This window comes from Ovis aries, chromosome 23 (assembly GCF_016772045.2).
Source record: "Ovis aries strain OAR_USU_Benz2616 breed Rambouillet chromosome 23, ARS-UI_Ramb_v3.0, whole genome shotgun sequence".
Lineage (NCBI taxonomy): Eukaryota > Metazoa > Chordata > Mammalia > Artiodactyla > Bovidae > Ovis > Ovis aries.
In genome coordinates this window covers 40609021-40621825 of record NC_056076.1, presented here as the reverse complement: position 1 = coordinate 40621825, position 12805 = coordinate 40609021, and the positions used below count along the sequence as shown (strand labels likewise).

Here is a 12805-nt window from a genome sequence, read left to right as displayed (position 1 = left end):
AAAATGAATGAAATAATGCAATTTGCAGTAACATGGATGGACCTAGAGCTTACCATTACTCAGTGAAGTAGGCCAGACAAAGACAGATATCACGATATCACTTAGATGTGGAATCTAAAAAACAATACAAATAAACTTACTTACAAAACAGAAACAAACTCACAGACATAGAAAACAAACATGGCGATCAAAGGGAAAGGAGGAAAGGATAAATCAGGAGTTGGAGAATGACAGATACACACTATTGTACATAAAATAAACAACAAGGATTTACTATATAGCACAGAGAACTATGTTCAATTTCCAGTAATAACCCATGATGGAAAAGAATCTAAAAAAATTCACTTTGCTTACTCCTGAAACTAACACAATATATAAATCAACTATGGTTTCAGTTCAGTTCAGTCGCTCAGTCGTGTCCGACTCTTTGCGACCCCATGAATCTCAGCACACCAGGCCTCCCTGTCCATCACTCCTGGAGTTCACTCAGACTCACGTCCATTGGGTCGGTGATGCCATCCAGCCATCTCATCCTCTGTCATCCCCTTCTCCTCCTGCCCTCAATCCCTCCCAGCATCAGAGTCTTTTCCAATGAGTCAACTCTTCACATGAGGTGGCCAAAGTACTGGAGCTTCAGCTTTAGCATCATTCCTTCCAAAGAAATCCCAGGACTGATCTTCAGAATGGACTGGTTGGATCTCCTTGCAGTCCAAGGGACTCTCAAGAGTCTTCTCCAACATCACAGTTCAAAAGCATCAATTCTTTGGCGCTCAGCTTTCTTCACAGTCCAACTCTCACATCCATACATGACCACAGGAAAAACCATAGCCTTGACTAGACGGACCTTAGTCGGCAAAGTAACATCTCTGCTTTTCGACATGCTATCTAGGTTGGTCATAACTTTTCCTCCAAAGGAGTAAGCGTCTTTTAATTTCATGGCTGCAATCACCATCTGCAGTGATTTTGGAGCCCCCAAAATAAAGTCTGACACTGTTTCCACTGTTTCCCATCTATTTCCCATGAAGTGATGGGACCAGATGCCACGATCTTCGTTTTCTGAATGTTGAGCTTTAAGCCAACTTTTTCGCTCTCCTCTTTCACTTTCATTAAGAGGCTTTTTAGTTCCTCTTCATTTTCTACATAAAGGTGGTGTCATCTGCATGTCTGAGGTTATTGATATTTCTCCTGGCAATCTTGATTCCAGCTTGTGTTTCTTCCAGTCCAGCGTTTCTCATGATGTACTCTGCATATAAGAAAAATCAGAAATTGTCATTTCAAAGGTGATTAATCCTGTGAATGTTGAACTGTGTTTCTATTCCTTTCCTAAGGCTGTGTCATTTTAGCTGGTAAACAGAAATACTGATCATTCTTTCCTCAAATGAATGGTGAACTATGACAGTTTTGAATTAGGTAAGGAATAGAGGAAAATATCCTCATTTACACTGAGACTTCCTAAGTAACAGAATTATAGGAACTTAGCTTAGAAATTAACTTGTCCAACTCACATAGATGTAGCTTTATATAATGTCATACAGCCAGTAGAATTAGGGACTTCTCTTCCAAATATTACACATATCTTCTCAAATGTATTATTTTAAGTTCTTTCTTCTCTTCCCCTTTGTCTCTCATTTCCCCAAAGCATAGATTTAAAGTAAGTTGTTAGCAAGTGTGTAGACAGTTTTTAAACTGCAGTGGTACGTGGGCTGAACGGCAAGTATCGAATCAGAAATTATTCCTTACATTTCTATTCTCCTGAGGAGGAGGAACAGCAAGATGGAAAAGGGCCTGTCATCATCAAAACATATGTGGAAAATAATTTCCCAGTGAGAAGATAAAATTCTGGGGCTGTCTCTGCGGCTGGAGCTTGGAGTGTGCAATCTGTTCAAGACCTTTGTGTCTGCAAGATGCAGAGCATCATGGGGTTTTTGGACCAATATGTGGGAAAAATAAGTGCATGAGCATGCCAGCAGGACTTTTTCTTGGTTTTTCAAAATTGTTCAGCATTTTGTTTTGTTTTCTTTCAAATAGCCTGTGCTGGGGTGGGGGGGACCAGAAACAATAGATCATAGTCTGCATTGATCCCAGGAGGAGCATCCTTTTCTGTCTATGACTTGTATAAAACCAGATCAGAATGTACGGGGCAGTTTCTCAGCTTCACATGTAAGTGTGTGCGTGCTTAGTCATGTCTGATTCTTTCGCAGTCCCATGGACTGTACCCCACCCATCTCCTCTGTCCATGGGATTTCCTAGGAAAGAACACTGGAGTGGGTTCCTGCTCCAGGGAATCTTCCCGACCCAGAGATCGAACCTGCATCTCCTGGTTTGCAGGTGGGTTCTTTATCACTCAGCCACCTGGAAGCCCAAGCTTAAGTAGGAGGGACACTAGCAATTCAGATCAAGAAAAGCAGCAGAATACACATTGCATCAGAGAGTACCAGAAGAGCCTTCTGGACTTCTTGCCTTCACCATTAGGTGAAGCAGGTGTATACAGTGCTCAGGTGGGAAACTGCTTTTGTCACATCTTGCATTCTAAAATGTTTTTATTAGAGGGAGGTGGGAGGGGTTAAGGATCGGGAACTCATGTACAGCCGTGGTGGATTCATGTCAATGTATGGCAAAACCAAAACAGTATTGTAAAGTAAAATAAAATGTTTTTAAATTAATTAAAAAATAAATAAATAAAATGTTTTTATTAGAATGATACACTGGAGGGAAAATTTTCCTTTCCAAGTTTGGAGAGGAAATCTAGCGCGAGTACTGATTTTGCTCCTCCTCATCCTTGATTTAAACAAACTGAATCATGTTCCTTAAGTTCTGCTGCTAAGTCACTTCAGTCTCGTCTGACTCTTTGTGACCCCCATGGACTGTTGCCCTTGAAGCTCCTCTGTCCATGGGATTCTCCAGGCAAGAATACTGAAGTGGGTTGGCATGCCCTTCTCCATCCTTAAGTTCTAAACAAAGTAAAACACGTGGAGAGGAAAAGGGAGAAGGAAGAGGAACTGAGGCTTTTCCAACTCTGTTTCGGCGAATCTTGAACAAAACCAACATCTATCTTTTCTTGCTGCTGCTGCTGCTGCGGCTGCTAAGTCGCTTCAGTCGTGTCTGACTCTGTGTGACCCCAGAGGTGGCAGCCCACCAGCCTCCCCGTCCCTGGGATTCTCCAGGCAAGAACACTGGAGTGGGTTGCCATTTCCTCCTCCAATGCACGAAAGTGAAAAGTGAAAGTGAAGTCGCTCAGTCATGTCCAACTCTTAGCGACCCCATGGACGGCAGCCTACCAGGCTCATGGGATTTGCCAGGCAAGAGTACTGCAGTGGTTGCCATTGCCTTCTCCGATCTTTCTTGAGAACTGACTAAAATCACCTGGCAGTTAGGGCGGCGGGAGGCTGTAATTTAGCAGAAAGAAGGCAAATGGGCATCAGTGTCCACTCAGAACTGGCCTTGCTATGCTCTGATTTCTATGTGACTAGAGCCTCTCTTCTGTTAACCAACACTTTCAAGGGTTTTCTCCTCTCCTTTCTCATTCTTTTTGGGGTCCCTAAAAACATCCTTAGGCTCAGTGATTTGCTAGAAGGACTTGTAAAATTCAGAAAATCTGTCATATTCATTGTTATGACTTAACACAGGGAAAGGACACAAGTCAAAATCATCAAAGATAAAAGGAGCATATTCAGGCATGGTTTCCCACTGTCATCTCCTGGTGGAGTAATCTGACGGTACTTGATTCTCCCAGCAATGATTTGTGACATGTACACACTATTGCCAACCAGGGAGGCTCAGGTGAGCCTTGGCTCCAGGGTTTGTTTTGGTTCAGAGTTTGTCTTGGAGGCATGGAGCTCCTCTGTGGCTGACCTTAGCACCTGGGTTCCCAGCCTCTCCAGAGGTTATACAGATTGTGTTGCCCAAGACCCTACCATCAATCACAGCGTGAGTGCAGACTATCTGGTATGACCCCTGGCCCCAGGTAAACAAAGATGTCTTTATGAGGCAGGGTATTCCAAAGACTTAGAGATTATTTCCCAGGAAGTTTGTCCAAGGCCAGACCTTTCTTTGAAACGTACAGAGTTTCACCCCAGACCTGCTGAGTCAACTTTTTATTGCACGTCATGTGATTTTGTCAAATTCATCCTTGGCCTTTGCACAACAGATGATGACCACAAAGGACTCGACTTTGGTGGTGAAAAAAAAAGGGGGGAACTTGCTCATCCTGATCAAAAAGGATTACATTGCCTCTTCAGCCACAGAAGTAAGTTAGCTAAAATGATGGTAGAGGATGAATCCCTGAAACCTTGACAAGTTCATTTACAAACTAAGGTCAACTCAGTTTTCTATAACCAACATATTACATGGTCAGATGAACGGTTGAAGTTTTCTACAACAAGCATATTAGATACATTTCTGGGAGAGTAAACAGATTTCTTGATTACCAGCAACAGAAAAGTAATCATGATGATAATGAGAGGTAACAGGTAGGAAGGCCAGAGGTCCCCAAGTGGAAGGAGGAAATAAACTGCAGCTGCAGACAGTTTTTCCTTCTCTGCACAAAATTAGAAGAGGCTTCTTTTAATTCTGTGTTGACGACACCTGGTTCTGCCTTGAGCTAACCGATGTGTTTTTCTTATGGAAATATTTTTCTTCAGCTATGTCAATTAAACTGTGTATTTGCTTTTGAAACTGCTCTTTCAAAATGGTTCTGCCTAAGACTAACTTTTTTTCTTTTCTCAAACCTTGGGCTGATAATGGCTCAACAAACCAGTATATTGTTTAATGGCTGAGGGATGATACACCTTGTGCCATCTTATCTCAAAAATGCATATTGTGGGTGAGGGGCCTGGTGAAACTCCCTCAGCCTTGAGGTGTTTCTTTTGATTAGAAGCTTGCTAACAGACATAAAATGCCTTGCAAAAAGCCAGCTGGCGGGCACTCTTTCTGTCCCCTTCTGATGTCTATGTCAGAAGCTTTCCCTATGTCTATTATACTTTAATAAAACTTTTACTACACAGCTCCAAGTGGTCAAACCTCGTCTCTGGCCCTGGATCAAATTCTGCTCCTCCTGAGGCCACGAATCCGGCGTAGCCCACGGCTCACAGCAGCAACCTTTCAATAATAAGAAGACGTGAGAGAAGTAAAGCATAAAGAAAATGTTCCTTCTTCTTGCTAGATTCTTTGTTTTTACTCCTGTGATTTCCTGGATGAAAATATTCCTGAACTTGTACTCACATACCTCGGTGGAGAAGGATCATACCAGAACTGTAATTTCAATTTTCAAAGTACTTATGTATTTTAAGATTACTCAGGAATTCTTATCCAACACAACTGTAATTTGCCCTCCTAGAATGAAGGGAAATCAAAACCAAATTACAGTCATTAATTTCTAATTTCCACACTGTAGATATTATCCATTTGTGGTTTTGATTAAAACAGTGGAGGCAGGGAAGTAATGTTATTAAGAATCAAAGAAACCAAAGGAAGAGCTGTTTTGCAAATGTCTGTCTACTTGAAGGAGTTGCTTCGGGAAATTTATAGCCGAATTCAAGTTTGACTCACATGTGTATTTGGACTGGGATGTAGAGAAAGCATGACTCATTACAAATGTTCAGGTCAAGCTCTGGAACAGATTATGCTTTCTCTTCTCTAAGACATTTCAGCTCTGTGTACCCAAATGATATTTCATCAAATCCAATTCTTTCTTCAAAAAATGGGAAACAGATAATTAAAAATTCCTTCTCTTCCAGAAACATAAGAGAAGCTTTAAATCTTTCACTCCCTCTGGACCTCCAAGCCAATAAAAGAGAGATGGAGCCCATACAATCTAGAGATCTTCAGACTCCTGGATTCACGCTTCACAAAGCCTTAGCTCTTTTCATACTTTTGAAAGCCAACCAAAAGTAAATTATATTTTTATGGTACTGCAAGGAGATACTGATTTTGATCCATTGAGTCAACGTTTTTGGCTTTTCTTGAGTAATTACAATGACTCTAAGCTCAGGTAACTATGCACTGGGGCATGAGACAGGAGAAGACAAAGCAAAAATATGTATATAATATATATGTGTATATTATATATATGTATGTGTGTGTGTGTGTGTGTATATATATATATATATAGTCTGAATTTCAAAGCTAAGAAAAGCTTAAAGTGAGTTGACTTTAAAGTGAATTCAATCAAGGAAACTGGAACCTCAGTCCTACAACCCTATAGAAATGAATTTTGCTACCAGAATGAGAATGGAAATGAATTCTACCCTAGAGCTGACAGAAGCACAGACCAGCTAAACCTTGATTTTAGAACCATCTGTGTTGACCTTCTAACCTACAGAATTAAAAGATAATAAATAATAAAATAAGTGAATTCAGTTGCCTCACTTTGTAGAAAACTGAATCCTGGACAGGAGACGTCACCTGTACAGACTTGTTCACTTTTTCATTGCTCATTGGATATGTTATGATTGAATCTTATGATTGAATCAATCTTACGATTGAGTCTTCCCTATGCTGGATGTGAAATCCAAGTCAGCCAAGAGGACAAGTCCAGTGGCTTTGCAGTCCGGGGACCAGCAACATCCAGGAGCCTTGCCGCTGAGGCTGGAATACAGATTTGCCCCAGTGGCATGTCCTGGCTCCTCTGGGGAACTCAAGTTACTCAAGGCTGAAGAATATGGGGGGCTCTGTGATGCTCCAAGGGTGACTAGCTCATCATATGGAAGCCAGTCATGCTGTAAATTTCATAATGTATGTTTCCCTCAAAAATATCCAGAAATACTTTGACACTTTCCGGAAAGACTCAAGTTCACTTTCATTTTCTGTCCTGTGCTGAAATAAGAAGAAAGTTTAAGCAGTGGAAGCAAGATCTCTCCTTGCAAATAGATTCCTATGACACTACTAAAAAAATCTGCATAGCAAGCTTGATGCTAATAGCTTCCAGTTATGCTCGCCTAATGATGCCCAAGCTCTTACAAATTCATTATGAACCCTCTCTGCTTCCCTTTTATTACTATGCTGTCCTTTTTTAAAATTAGTAATGCTTTGGATTCAACGTATAACTTAATGGGTACCTTCAAAGAACACTCATAAAAAGTTCTTTTCTCAACAAGGTCAAGATTGTTCCTATTACTATTTATAATAGCTTTGATGTTCCTCTGAATTTTATTTCATTTTCATACAATCTATGAAAAGTTGTATTTTGATGTGCTTGGATTGATTATAATTACCTGATGGTATCAATATTTAGTTGCACATTTAATCTAGGCTGGGAATTTTGTGTTTCTCTGTTTCTCACATGGTGCTGAAAATAAAATTCTTCGGTGGGATAAGAAGATAGAGAACCCACAGATAGCTAAGGAGGTATTGTTTAGGATGGAGTTGTTGCTTAGTCGCTAAATTGTGTCCGACTCTTTGCGAGCCCATGGACTGCAGCCTACCAGGCTCCCCCACTACCTCCTGGAGTTTGCTTAAATTCATGATTGCATTGTCTTCCAGGGACCAAGCCCACAGGGCTTTCATCTTTCACTGTGTGTAACGCTTAGCCATCCACACGCATATTCAGTCTGTGCTTGGAGGCATAGGAAATGGCATTTTAAAATGCAGTAACCATTCCCACAAGAAAAGGGTTTAAAGCATCTGTACAGATAATGACAGCTTTCCCTCTCGATCCCTTTGCAGGAGTGTCTTGCTGTGAAGGACAGGTGTGTCCCGTCTATCTCTGGTTACTACAGAGAGGCAGTACATTGACTCAAGTCTGAGAACAGAGCACATTACTTCTATTAGCCATTTACTCAGCCAACAAGTAACTAATGACGCCACGCTTCTTTCTAATGTGCAGCAGTTTTATGCATTTAGCGGTATTATTTCTCGAACAGATGTGTCTTTTCAAAACCATCTTCCTTTCCTAGGAACAGAGGATTTCTTCTTAATTGTGGGTTTGTAAGCTGCTTCAAAAGGTGTCTTCTTACTGAGAGCCTGGTGACATGCAACCACCCCACTATCAGGATGTGAACAGTCAGCTCCCTACATCAGCCCCCAATTAGCTTGCATTCTTTGGCTAAATGTACTCCACAGCCCTTGCAGTCAGCCTCAGGGCTTTGATTTCAGAAGTCTTAGAAATACCTGGGAGTGATTCGAATGTGGCAGCATCAAAACTACAAAAGATAAGCAAGATGCATTTCACCGCCCGTCAGCAAACTCTAGGGTTTTGACGGCAGATACCGAGCGCTGTATCAAATTCCCTCCACATGGGTGTTTTGAATAACCAAGCACGTAAACCAGGTTTGTGCTCAGCACTTCCCTTTATCAATAAAAAAGGAGCATTCACAAAGAATCAATATCTAAAGCCCATCAGGCAACTGCTATTACTTTCATGCAGTCCTCAATGCTGACTGTTCACAAAGAAAACCTCGCTCTATACCTCTGAAAGGCACCGATGGAAGCTGCCAACCACACTGATACCACCCTTTCCTTGAGAAGTATAATAAGCTCTCGGGTCACCTTCAAAATATGGTTATGTTCTTTCCCTGGAGTAGAGTTACTGTGAGGTATCAAGTGACTGAAAAAGTGAGGAGAGGAAATAAAATGATTGCTCAGCAGGAAAAGGGTGATGGTGGTGCCCCAGCCTGACTCTCGGCCCAGAGCAAGGTCATGGAAATTCAGCATGAGCCCAAGTGGGTCTTCGGCAGCGGACACCAGGGGACACCAGCGGGTGAGATCCTGGCACGCACAGTGTTTGTGCGACAGCTGCCTGTATGGTCTCCAGCTCCAGCCTCTGTCCTGCTCTGCAAAGAAAGCCTCACACTGCCGTTTCCCTCTGAGTCATGAGATCGAGTAAGAATTCCACTGATGTCTTTAAATAGTCTTGGCTCCAGCAAGTGAACTTGGGTGAGGTTACTGAGTGTGCCTGTGTGTGCCCAGCAGATATAAGCAGATCTCCGGTTGCTGCTGGGGGGCGATGGAGGAGGGAATGTGGAGGGGACTTCAGCTGCCTCCCGGTGACACTGCTGAGTGCTGAGATCTGTTTGCAGTGGTTCAGCACATGTACCCAGGGTGTTCACGGAACAACGGTTATCTGATGATAATGGCAGGAATGGGCCTCTTTGACGGATGGGATATTGACTTTGGGGTCTGGTGGGAAATCCATTTGTCCTGTGAATAAGTTACATGGACACACCCCTCCTTGATCGGCGCTTAGAAGAAGAAGATGGCAGCCTATCCCCCGCCACTAAAGCTGCCTAAGTCAGCACCTGAGAATGAGCCCCACAGCCCCTGGGCTGTACTCCCCTCCCAATGCAGGGCGAAGAGGGTGGGGGAATTAGGGTGAGACGGCTGCCAAGAAACGGGGTTTGACTGATTCATCCCAATTGTGACTTTTGGTTCTGAAACTTGGGGCTCAGCCTGCACTACACACCATCCAGTATGCTATCTTTGTTTTAATCTCTCTTTAGCGGGGATCACGACTTGCCACACTGCGGAAACCCACGTACGTCTGTCTCTTTCGGCACACTTGGAGCTCCTTGGTAGAAGCAGCTGAGCCTTATTCCTTTCAAGGTGTCTGCCCAGGAAAGGTGCCAACAAATATGAATTTAACTGAATTAAACTAAGGGTAGTAAGAAATTAGATGATCCTGGCCACATACCCCATTCCTGTCTTGCTATTGTCTGCTGTGCCCTGTAGACAAATGTGCCAAGAAACCTGAGGGCTTGTGGATCCCCAGATCCAGATCTGTGGATCTGAAGGCATTGTACGTTCACTGCCTCGTTCATTCTAATTTTTGAACCCTGAACACACAGTGACATCTCAGGGGCTCAGGGCTGGGACAGTGACAGTGAGGCCCAGTGATTCTCGTGGCAGGAACTCGGTAATGGCTCATCCTGATTCTGCGTTGAACTAACAGACGTGTAACTCTTGGAACTGAAAACAAAGCAAATAATATTCTTACAGAGCTTTTTCTCCAAAAGCTTTGCATGTCACTCAACTCATTTGTAATTTGTAAAATTTTGAAATAAGTGAGATCTCCAAAGTGTTTTATTTCATTAATTTATTTACTTTTGGCCACGCCCCTTGGCATGTGGGACCCTTGTCCCCGGTCAGGGATTGAACCTACACGGTCTGCATGGGAAGAGTGGAGTCTTAATCACTGGACCACCAGAGAAGTGCCTCAGCTAATTTTTAAAGGACCACAAGTGAAAGCCAAGTAGCAAACATCCTCCTCCTCTGAATACGAACAGGTAATGACTTTTGGGGTGGGCTGTCTATGCCTTACCTCCTCTTTCCTGTCTTTTGAGCTTTTCCCCTGGTTGTTAGCTCACCTCCGAGAAGGCGAATCTAGGAAGAGAGGAGTGAAATTACAACAGGGGAATGTAACCATCGGCCAGTATCTCTAGAAAAGCTTGAGGATATGACTGGGCGTAAGAGACGGATTGGAAAGAAGATGGACCCTGAGTGTTGGCTCTGTTTGTGTTTATTCTCTGAAAGCCAGCACACTGCACCCATCACCCACCCCCAGACGTCAGCAGGAGTGGCTGGACTGCTGCCCTACAGTCATTTTGGAGGCAAAGTTCCTGTGGCTTGTCTCCCCTGGGACTCAAGGGGAAGCTCTGTTGGATTTGGTCATTGCCGGGAGGGCTGGGCGCCGGCTTCTCTTTGGTCCCACGGGATGCTGGATGGAGATAGAGGTGTGGGCATGTCTTGCTGGGGCTATGTGGCTGCAGGGTGCCAGCTCAGGGACTGAAACCGGATGCTCTCAGCCCCTCCTATACTATACCTGGCCCACAGTAAGTACTTAGTAAACATTTCACTTTTGGTGAACATTGAATCATACCTGCTATCCTCTTTTCCAAAGGCTGAATCCCACGGCTCCCCAGAAGAATCAGAATTATTTTTCTTTGGGAAAAAACCCAAGTCCTCTATCCACTGATATTCAGAAGGAGATGATATTTGGGAGAGGTTTTGGGAGAGGCCAGCAGGCTAAGTCTCTTCAGTCGTTTCGGACTCTTTGTGACTCCACGGACTGTAGCCCGCCAGGCTGCTCTATCCATGGGATTCTTTAGGCAAGAATACTGGAGTGGTTACCATGCCCTCCTCCATGGGATCTTCCCATTACCCAGGGATCGAAGCCGCATCTCCTGCAGTGCAGGTGGATTATTTACAGCTGAGCCACCTAAGGAGCCCACTCATAGAAGTATACAGAGCTAAAAAGCAAACACCTGGTTAAAAGGGGCGTTCAGCACAACTCAGCACATAGTAACACAAGCCTCGACCCACAGCAACAGGAAGAGGAGAGGATTTAGACTAGGGAAGTTCCCGTCCGAGTCTGTCGGTGCCTCCAACACCCACATCAGGTGTGTTTTCTGTCCTTCAGGTAACTGACGAGCATCTCCAGACCCCCCTCCAGCAGCTCCGGCAGAGGTTTGGATAAAGGGTTGCGGGAAATGTGCAGCCCTTTGTCCATGGGGTTCCAGGCGATCCTGGTCAGCTTGCAGAGCATGTAGAGCTCCGCAGGAAGCGTCTGGATGTCATTGTTGTTCAGGTTCAGCAGCTCCAGGCTTGTGAGCAGGCAGAGCGAGCGTGGGAAGGTGTGGATGTGGTTGCCCTCAGCGATGAAGATCTGCAGGCCGGCCAGGCACTGGATGCTCGGCAATGTTCTCCAGGCGGTTGGAGCCACGTGCAGGAAGTCCAGCTCCTTGAGCGAGAACACGCAGACGGGGATGTGAGCGAAGCGGTTGTGGCTGAGGTTCAGCTTGCGCAGCCGGGACAGGTCGGCGAGGCTGGTGGGCAGCTGGGACAGGCAGTTGTGCGACGCGCTCAGGACCTCCAAGCTCCGGCAGGCGCCCAGCTCCGCTGGCAGCTCCGTCAGGCCGTTCATGTGCACGAACAGGACTTTGAGGCTCTGCAGGAGGCTGACCTCCCGGGTAGCGTCTTCAGGCGGTTCCCGCACAAGTTCAGGACCACCAGCCGCGTCAGCTTCCCCAGCTCGGGAGGGACTGCCCGGAGCTGGTTGTGGGACAGGTTGAGCTTCTGCATCTCGGACAGGCTCCACAGGAAGTCGGGCGCGTCCGTCATGCCCTTGGTGACCAGGCTGAAACTGACATGGCGCAGCCCCGCTTCAGCAGGCAGCGCGGTCCCTCCCAGGAAGCAGAGCATCGTCCCACGAGGAGAACTTCTGCCTCCCCGGCAGGAGCCCCCCGCCCCAAGGGCCCCTTGTCCTTGCGGCGGGCCCCAGACTGCCTGGCCCCCATGTACCTCCTTCCTCCAGCGTCTCTGTCGCCACAGATGGGGATGGAGTCCGGACCCGCTGCTAAACTCCAGCAGGGAGCCGATCGGGTGATGGGAGCCGTGGCCGGTGGTGCCGCAGGTGGAGCAGGACTTGGGGAGGGTGAGGGGGTGGGAATCCCAAATGCCGGGCTCTCGGGGTCCCTGGTGCCTGGTCCTTGGGGTCCCAGATGCCTGACTGTGGCTCCGAGAGCTGCGAGCACCCCCGACTGCGTTGAGGTGGCTTCTCTCAGAGCAGCAGGGCTGTAATGGCACACTTGTCCCCCAGGCTGCGGAACTGAACTGCTTGGTTCCCTCTGAACACCACGGGCAGCTGTTGCTGTCACTCTGCCTGCACTTTATTGGTCTGGTGTGAGCAAGCAGGTCACGGCGAGGCTGCCTCTGACTGTCCCCTCTCAGCTTCTCTGGGGTGTCACAGCTGAGCAGGGCGATTAACCAGCCCATCTCCAGAGAGAAACCAAGGGGAAAATTGAAGCCAGGGTGTCGGCAGGTCTCAGGCTCATCCCGACCCCAGAGCAGAGCTGGGCTGAATGCTGGTCGCAAA

At 45.7% G+C, this 12805-nt stretch overlaps 1 pseudogene; it reads right to left on the bottom strand.

The window, feature by feature from the left end:
* Positions 1 to 986: 986 nt before the first annotated feature.
* On the bottom strand, positions 987 to 12545 carry LOC114110410 (leucine-rich repeat-containing protein 30-like; annotated as a pseudogene).
* Between the last annotated feature and the right edge of the window lie 260 nt (positions 12546 to 12805).